Source organism: Leptinotarsa decemlineata, unplaced genomic scaffold, assembly GCF_025532065.1.
Source record: "Leptinotarsa decemlineata unplaced genomic scaffold, Ldec_3_MD MMD2_tig00001019_RagTag_RagTag, whole genome shotgun sequence".
NCBI classification, from domain to species: domain Eukaryota; kingdom Metazoa; phylum Arthropoda; class Insecta; order Coleoptera; family Chrysomelidae; genus Leptinotarsa; species Leptinotarsa decemlineata.
In genome coordinates, this window is record NW_027412557.1 from 7,936,408 (window position 1) to 7,946,663 (window position 10,256).

Consider the following 10,256-nt stretch of genomic DNA (forward strand, 5'->3'; position numbering starts at 1 on the left):
GGAAAAATAAATTGTTGTTATAAATAGTAGTATGGGCTCGGCATTTTTCATTTCCGAGCTTTTGTTCCAAACATTTTGTATATGTTTTGTTTTATGTTATTTACTAAATGGTTTCAAATTCTAAAGATGACCTGTATTTGTAATCCCATGACCCATTGTAATCTTCCCGAGGAGTTGTCCTCCTAGGTCATCATCCTTCCTGTCCTTTCCAGGAAGGTGGACAGGTCACTGGGGGACATCTCCTTCATATCGGCAGGTGTAGGCTAAGACTCGCCGAACACACACTCTCTTATTGACGATAACTCTGGACACTTGCATAGGACATGCCTGACAGTTTCATCTTCCTGTTCACACATCCTGCTCAGAGGTGTGTCCACTAACCCCATATTATGAAGGTGTTTCCTTAGTTGACAGTAGCCAGTCAGAAATCCTACTGTTCAGCGTAGATTTCTCTTGGTCATCGCCAGATATTTCTTCGGCGCCAGCTTTCCAGGGTCGCCCTAAAGATGACCTATAACTTGTTCATATTACAAGTTTGCTGCTAATCTAGCCGTAAGTTCTGATTAACTTTTCCTTAGTGCTTTTCCCAATAACTTGGGATTCATAAGAATTCTGTTTTTTTCAGCTATGATAATAATTAACTTAATTTATCAGTTAAAACCCTATTTTGTTCGATTGATGCCCTATTTATTTTATAAAAATTCATATTGAATATAGGATAAAAAAAAATACTTTTGTCTAATTTCTACTAATTTAATTATTTGTTACGACCGGTTTCGGTTTGTTAGTCTCAAGTTACTTTAGAATGGTCTAACAAAAGTATGTTCTTTATACTATAAAACTCTATTTACTGATACAGAACGGACCCTACGAAAAACCCTCGCGTAAGTAATCAAAAGACGTGCTTGTTAAGGAAAGTCGAGGATCTTACCTTTTAACGTGCGATCCCAAGTATGACAAAGTATATTTAACCGGAAATTCTTCAGAGAACTGATCATCAATCTACATCATAACCAGGCCAAACGATAGAGCCTATACCTGACTCGTTACCGTCTTCTTCGATTTGGAACGGACTACTTCACTTGCTTGAATTAATTAGTACACTTTAATTATTTTCGTGAATGATATAAATTTTGGCAAGTAAAATTTGAAATAAAGAAAGCATATTGAAAGGCCAATCAAACATACAATAGTCAAGTTGAAAACAAATATAGCAATGAAATAAACTTAACAATGTGAAATTGTTAAGGACAAATTTTGTTAAATTGAGAGAAAGGTGACAAAACTCAACGTTAATTTAATGAAATATAATGTGAAGCTATTTCTCTTCTTACGTTTCGTCAAAAAAACAAACTGTCTCTAACGAAATATCAACCAATTTATTCAAAAAGTGAATTGAAAAAATGAGAAAAAAGTTCAACTATATTCATAATGACATTTGATATGTAAGAGAGCATTATGTCTGGAAATCACTCCTATTAATAAATCGATAAGAGAGAAAATTGATTCCTTGATCACGATAGGGAATGCGCCTCGTAAGAACTCTGTTGGGATTTAACAGTTATTTCTGAAAGACTGAACTTCAATATTCTACTTTTTCTGGCAATGTCTACTAACATTCCTAAACTAATTGCTCCAAAATAAAGGTGAAAAGAGGGAAGACATAGGTATATAAAAATGGTTTTTGACAATCCAATTTCCAATCATAAAACTTACCTGCACCTTTTCACACTAATGGTATTTTTGGATGAAATAAATGAATAATTTTCGACAATCAAATGAAAGTAGTATATTCAAAAAATATCAGCTACTCTACCGACTAGACTAACCACATGTCTTACAATAACCTCATTTGCAAAACATAATGCCTAATATGATATATTTAGGTCTAAAGTTTATTCGGTTTTTATTCATCAATTTTGAATTTAGGTTTCAGAGGAAGGCCAACTAAAAAAAAAGAAGGATTTAAAATCCTACAAGGTGAAGAAAAAAATGTGAGTAGTGAACTTGCTGAGATGACAAAATTTTAGTATAGAAAAGATTAGAATTTTTTTTTTTCGTCAGAACATATCGTAGCACATCAGAAATTTATTGAAAAGGAAACATATTCAGTTTTGTGTAATATTATAAATATATCATCGATTATGGACTAATCGTTGATCTCGAGTAATGTTAGTCCAAAAGCTGCGATTGGCATACGCCCAAAGACCTTGAGTCCCAGAAAATAGGGTCCTACGTTTGCAAAAACTGGCAACATCGTTGCATTTTTCCTTTAACAGCATTAAACGTAAGACAGTTATTATTATCGTATATGAATCGTTCCCTTCGTATACTGACTTAATCAAAGTTTTGAATAAAATTTCAAATGCCATTTTTATTTATTATTTTCAAATTGATATGATATTTTTCAATTTACATGCGTATTTTAAATAAACAACACTTTAGCTGATACTGATTATTAGTTAAAAACAATTATGCTAAGTTTTTTATTAAAAAATATTATATTGAGATCCATTTTTCTTCACTACAACATAAAGTAGTTCAAAGAATAAAAGATATTTTCGGACAAAAAGTAGCTCTATTTACCTTTTCAGAATTTTTCATTACGTTTCATTACGTGTTTAAATAAATGTACATTTACATACAGGACGTTCCAACAAAAACTTGACCTCCCCTGTAAGTCAGAAACGGACATGTAATCGAAAATTTCCAAATTAACGTCACCCTCCTGCGGTCAGTAACTACCCCCCTATTTTTTCAGTGGCATTGGGAATCGAGTGATAAATCATTTGAAAGGTCTTTTGTCCCTCTATTACCTCTGTATTTTTTTCGAAATTGGTGCATTCGTTATTGAGAAATTAAATGTTTTATTCAAGAAAAAACAGAAAATTCGCTGTTGCTCATTTTATTCATGAAATCAACAAAATTAATATCAATGACAACACAATCAGCGGATAAAGTGTTCAAAATGACATACATCTAGTTCCATACAATTATACAGTCTACTTTCGAAAGCATTCCGTACATTATTCAAGATGTCCGGAGTCAGCAATCGGCATTCCCGAACAATTCTCTGTCGCAGGTCTTCTAGATTTGTAGGATTAGTAGAGTACACTTTCGACTTCGAGTATTCCCACAGAAAGAAGTCCATCGGTGTGAGATTAGGTGATCTAGCTGGCCACTCCACTGGACCTCTTCTGCCGATCCAACGAATTGGAAAACGTTCGTCCAAAAACTGCCTCACCCGAACATCAAAATGTGGGGGTGCACCATCCTGCTGAAATGTTATTGCATTTTCTACTAAATTGTCATCATTTTCTAAAATGTGTGTAATCATAGGATCTACACTGTCTTGTAATAGACTTAAGTATGTGTCTCCATTGAAATTACCTTCAATGAAGAATGGTCCAACAATATGATTACCAAGAAAGCCGGCCCAGACATTCAATTTTTGTGGAGTTTGTGAATGTGTTTCCATCACCAAATGAAAATTCACATCGCTCCAGTAACAACAATTATGTCTATTCACTTCACCATTCAACATGAAAAAACTTTCGTCTGAAAAACATGTATTGTATGATAGGTTTGGGTTATTGGTCAATTTCTCGCTAAACACCTCACAAAACTGAGGTCGACGATCAAGATCATCTTCGTTTTAATTCCTGAACTAGCCTTATTTTTGAAGGATGGAATTTTTAGGCTTTCAAAATCCGAAAAACACTAGTAGCTGATACACCAGACGCTCTAGCCACTTGTCTGATATATTGTTGATTATCCATTTGTACATGTCCTAAAACTTCAACTCCGTTATTTCCGACAGGACGGGATACTTCATGTTTTCTGTTGTGAACAGAACCTGAAGCTTATCCATTAACTGTTTTACGTATTGATGGCTCGCGTTGTGGTCTGGATGATTCGTATTATAAATTCTTGCAGCAGCTTAAGCACATTCATTATTCGATAATGGGTTACAATTTCTATTCTTTCTTCAGTAGAATGAACCATGTTGGAACACAGTGAACAAGGATGACTGAATAATAATTCGTGAAGAAGGGACAGTGGCCAATTATCTACTTTTTTTTCTGCGACAACTAGATTGAAAAAAACTACCAGTGCAGAAAAAACTAACAGTGTTATCCATTTCAAAACGTTTACTACTAATTAAATGAATTCTACAAACCTAGAAGACCTGCGACAGAGAATTGTTCGGAAATTCCGATTTTTGACTCCGGACATCTTCAATAATGTAAGGAACGCTTTCGAAAGTAGACTGTATTATTGTATGGAACTAGATGGATGTCATTCGAACACTTCATCCGTTGATTGTGTTGTCATTGATATTACTTTTGTTACCTCAATAAAATGAGCGACAGCGAATTTTCAGTTTTTTCTTAAATAAAACTTTCAACATTTAATTTCTCAAATACCAATAAACCAATTCAGAAAAAAATTACAGAAGTAATAGAGGGATTGAAGACCTTTCAAATGATGTATTACTCGACCCCCACGCCATTGAAAAAATAAGGGGGTAGTTACTGACCACAGGGGGGGGGTGAGGTTTCAGGTATGATTTCCATATCAGAATCAGTCCCCCGAGAAATAAAAATTGACTTATTTTTGAAATTTTCCATTACACGTCCGTTTCTGACTTACAGAGGAGTCAAGTTTTTCTTAGAACGCACTGTATAAATGAAACTTTTTCCTGAAGTACGAAAAATCACTCACTAGCAGCGTTAGAAGTTCGGTAGGGACAAACACTGCCTAATTCTCATATAAACATATGATAATGTACAATTAAAAAAGAATGTTTTTAACAGAAGAAGATGTTCCTGGAGCAAAACTAAAATTTGCAACTGTAAAGGATAACAATGTTGTAACATTAAAACGTTGGCTTGCATGCCGTAATTTAAAAGTAACTGGAAAAAAAGTGAATTAATAGACAGGTTAGTATACAAACTCTAGTAAAAGAGTAGCGGTAGATTCTGTAATGAAAGAAATTTAAAATAATTATGAATTTCAGATTTATTTCCGAGTGAAATATGAATCAAATATAGATGGTAATAAAATAAATTTAATTAAATATAATAAATAAATATAGTTTAATAAACGATTGAGGTTATATCTCATTCTAATCAATGGTAATTAACTATGAAAAGTTTACTATTCATTTCATGTTCAGAGCATACATATGAATATTTATTTATTTTTTGCACTGTTAAATCCACTCTTCTCGAAGCATGTATCCATTTCTTACATCTAACCTTATTAATATGAGGTTTTATAAATGGTATAAAAAACACGTTTTCTTCCGGATATCGATTATCCGACGTATAATTCGGAAAACAGCAATGCTTTGTTGGCATTATACTAGCACAAAATAATTTTTTATATCAGATTTATATTTTTAAATAATAAATTAATATTACGTAAATTACGTAAATAACACTGTTTTACATGTGAATAGTTTATGTTTGTCCCTACTACTAGTGCTGCCTCTCGTGACTCGTTCGCTGTACTATTCTCAAAAAAAGGCTCATTCAATCCCTACAACTGTGCTAAGCAGACTCACTGTATATTTGTATAGAGTCAGTTCAAACTACGGAAATATATTCACTTATTCCAAAAAGGTAAAATGTTTTCCTAAAATTGTATCTTAGAGTCATTGTTTGCCCTAAGTGCATAAAATTTCTTTTGATAAAAAACCAAGCGGAGTTTTCACGATGATAGTTTATACCTAATAATATATACCGATGAGTGTGATGCTTACTTGAACAATTCTGGTAAATCAAATAATTCCTTTCAAAATTTTATTCGTCACCTATTCCCATGTTTTTCAATAACTTTTGTGTTCACAATCGTTACTAACATTTACATTTCCCTTATAATCTATTTTAATGATCTTCCCTCGAGATTTTGTGTTTACCCCCAAAACATTACTTAGACGATATCCATAAACAAACTTGGAGATATACTAACGATCAATTCTTAATTTTGATGATTATCAAAATTCTTCATGTATCTACTTAAAACATCTAGATATCTTTTCAACAAAAGTTTGTACAAGTCAAGCTTATTCGATTTTTTTATTTGATACTGTTTTCTCCAACCTGGCCTACTTCTGAAAGGGGGAGTGCTGGTCTAATCATACAATCAATTATTTTAGTATATACTTCCTTTCCAAATTGTAGGAAACGATAAACCGCTCGCCTTGGAATTGAGAATCGAGCTGCCAAGTTTCGAAACGCTCTCGAAATAAGAGAGACAAACGTACAAAGATATCTATTTTAGCTTGTTAGGATTTGACTCTATTGATGAGATAAGTTTCACCACGTTTACCTCTAAGAATGATGAAGGATAAAAAATAGTTGATAACGATTTTGTAGAAATAACTGTAATAACAGTAATATTTGAAAATCCTCCGACTTCATCTCCATTTATCAAATTTTCATTCGTAACCAAATTTAAGATATCTGATTATTATTCATTGGGCCAAATAATTGTGCCAAAATGATTGATTATAAATGTTCACTTGGCTATCTGCTCCTGTTTCCCAATTTCAAGGTAGAAACATGCTAAGTAATATCCAATATTGAAAAATGGGCAGGCTTCGTGAAAATATTACTTTGTTGGAATTATTAGCAGTAAAAAGGGACTCTTTTTGTTGTGTTTCAATAATTGTCTTGTTAATATAGTTGTTTTAGTGATGCACTGTTTGGAACCTTTGGTGTTTTCTCCCAACACCAAACCGTTATTTTTAACACTCCGACACTCCTCTTGAGGATGATCACTTGGTGATCGAAACATGTGTCAAGGTGTTAAAAATAACGGTTTGGTGTTGGGAAAAAACTCCAGTTATATTCAATATAGTTGTTCAATAAAAATTATTTATTGTAATGAATGGGTTACTCAACGGTGCTGTAAATTAAGATAATGTAAAAAGTACACGTTCTAAAACATAATTATCGGTGTAAAGAGAATGCAAGTTGAGAGAACACGAAAAAGGATAAAAACATAGCAGGAAATTTCACATTGGGCCAGTCTATACACTGCCTTGCATTTCAGAGTTATTCAAATATTTTTTCAATAACTTTTAGTAGGTACAATTATCCATTTTCAGTTCTGCTAAAATTATTGCAAAGTTTTATGCAATATAATCCATCAATTTAAGCGATGGGTTCTTCGCGCGAATTATTTCCTAATTATCACCATAAGGAATTCCGTCAAATATTTACATCAACACTTTTAATTTACAAAAATCACCTGGCGTAGAAAAAATGAATTTCAATTGTACAAAAAACTGTTACACAGGTTCTAATAATACCAACAATGATGAACACCTGTAAGTTTTTTCGCTTAGCCTCGTCCAACAGTCGAAATAGAAACATTTTATTTTTTTAGTATTCTATTTCGACTCCCTTATGTTGTTTTGAGTGTAATTATTTTTGATAGACAATTAATGTTACTAGACTAATTTATTGTTTTTCCACTCCGAAGCAGAAAGATATTTATAATTCGGTGGTAAGGAATGATAGGAAAGGTTTAATTCAATTTTATAACGTTTCATGATTTCAATTTATAAAACGAACTGTAATTTATATATATACATATAAATTTATAAGTCGAAAAATATAAAGGTACAAAAACACTACTCTGTTTCAATCTTTTTTTCAGTAGGTATGTATTTTCCACATTTACAGCAAATTGGTTTTATTACACAACCCGTGGAGAGTTCTATATTTGGATTTTTCGTAATGAAAGTAATTTGTTGTTTCAACTCCGTTCACTCTGATTCATTCAACATATTTGTTATGTATCTACTCATGGTTTGTATATATTGTAAAATTATTAATAATTTAATATAAAATAAACCTGTTTGATTGGAATTTCAGATTTTATTTGGGAACATCCAATGAATATTGAAACGATATAGATAAAAAAACTAATTAATACAGTTTATTGTATGATTTTCACTATGAAGGGTATCATAGATGTTTCTGTTTTATTATAAAACCTCCCCGAATAAGTTACTTAGCATATCAAATAACGTAATGGTTACTTTTCTTACAAAAAAGCGTTTCACTTGTACTTCATATTGATTGTTTATTTATTTTCATGAATTTTTAGCACAACCGATTATTTTGTTCTAGTATTCTTTCATTTTCTCTCAGGTATGAAATCTGTCAACGTTCTACTAACGTTCAATAAATCTAATTATAAAAAGTTCAATATTTCATGGAGTTATTTTTTAATCGGGTCTAGAAAAAATAAAATAGAGATTTTATTTAGTGAACATTTTCAAAAATTTGATATTTTTGTATGAGTTGTTACTGTACCATAGTCGACTTCATATTTGGTGGCTGTTTTTAATTTGTACGTTAACATTTAATTTTTTATATATTCAGATTTTTTAGACTGTTTCGTCAAAAAATATCATGGTATATATAATTACTATAAAAATGAACTTACGATGAGTATATTCGAGAAATAACATTGCCAAAAGTTTTTCAGAAAATTTAAAATAAAGTGACATGTTTATTTTTATTGTAACACTATAGTTGTGGCAGCCGTTTTGGAGACTACTAGGAATATTTTTCAAATGAACAAAACTCTTACGAAAACGTTTTTCCCTTAGTAGGCCTTTTCCTAACAGTGTTTTTGAAACTATTAGATGTGTGATCATTTGTCGTGCAGATTTTCTCGATTGCACTTGGTTTTTTACTTAAACCAACCACCTTTTCCATCAAATCACGCTTATTGATCAATCTGAGATTGAAACAGGATCTGTCTCCAAAAGAAGAAAGGGCTGAAATTCAAGATTATTAAACAAAGTCTTGTACTTTCATCAATGAAGTATCACCACAGGTGGTATAGTCGAAGTAAACGATATTGTGCATTCTTAAACTTGACGGAACTCTCAAAGGCCAAAAAAACCAATACATAGAAATGAACCGGCAGCGATCTAGTCCATGTTGACTGTAGACTTGGCGGTTCGTATTGGATAATTTTTACTAACCAAGTTTTATGATTGGCTGAAGAGTCCTAAAATTTAATTTGAAGTCATGTTACGGTAACGAATAGAAATCGGGAATGCGGGGATGGTTATCGCCGTCGTGTTCAGTTCAAGAACTGATTTGAGTGTTGGAATTCGATATTGGTGCAGTTATAATTACTTAAAACTTTTGTTATTAGTTTAAAATGTGGCCTCCTTGGACAAGTACTAATAGTAATAACGAGTGTGATAACAACGCAGACTTTTTCCAGTGTAGTGATTTCAATAGCAATGGTGAACAATGTCTCAGAAGGGATACCAGTAAATAAGATTCGGATGCATTTGAGTATTCAAACACAGAGAGTATGTTTCAATGTATATAAGAATCTACATCTCACGTTTGCTTTCGAGGGAAACAAACTATTACAAGCAACATCAGATTTGACCGAAATCTGTTTCACAACTGTACGTAAAATAGTTAAAAATAAACCTTATGAACGCAAGACGCGATGTGATGCAGGATTACCAAAACCTTCAGATGTTCATCTAATGAAATCATTGAAAAAAACAATATACGACTGTTACAAAAGCAATGAGATTTCTACATCTGAAATCATAGGGAAGAAATTGAATACGTCCGGCCATAACGTGAACTGCTGTGACAAAACTCTTCAGAGTTAGATAAAGAACCTAGGATTTAGATTTAAAATAATAAAAAAACTTCAAGCATTTATGGAATGCAGAAGAATAGTGGAATTGCGTAACAAATACTTAGAACAAATAACTAAATATAGGCAAGAACAACGGCAAATTTTCCATTTGGACGAAACTTGGTATGACACTCACGACACAGGTACGAAAGGGTGGATTGATGGTTCGAGAATGGGTACGCCTAACATGCCTGCAAACAAAAGATCGCAACTAATCATTGTGCATTGCGGAGGAAGTAAAGGATGGGTTCCGATTTCTTTGAAATTATGTGGAAAAAAACTTGAGGACTGCAATATTGACTATCATAAGAACATGGAAGCTAATATTTTCGAGGAATGGTTTGATAACACATTGATACCAAATTTGGATGCGAATAGTGTAATAGTTCTTGACAACGCTTCCTATCATTCGTGACAGCTCATCAAAGTACTGAATAAAAATTCGAGGAAAGATGAAATACAAAGTTTTTTAATGGATAACAATTTGTATTTTGAAGATTACTATACCAAAACCCAACTACTTGAAGTTTTATAGACAAAAATATTTGAAAAAGTGT

The 10,256-nt window shown here is 32.4% G+C and overlaps 1 long non-coding RNA gene across 1 annotated transcript; it reads left to right on the forward strand.

Moving 5' to 3' along the window:
* Positions 1-728: 728 nt before the first annotated feature.
* LOC141482334 (uncharacterized) lies at positions 729-7,645 on the forward strand. The gene is made up of 2 exons (XR_012465466.1): positions 729-4,943; positions 5,021-7,645. It is a non-coding gene; the product is annotated as an uncharacterized lncRNA (long non-coding RNA).
* The last annotated feature ends 2,611 nt before the right edge of the window (positions 7,646-10,256 follow it).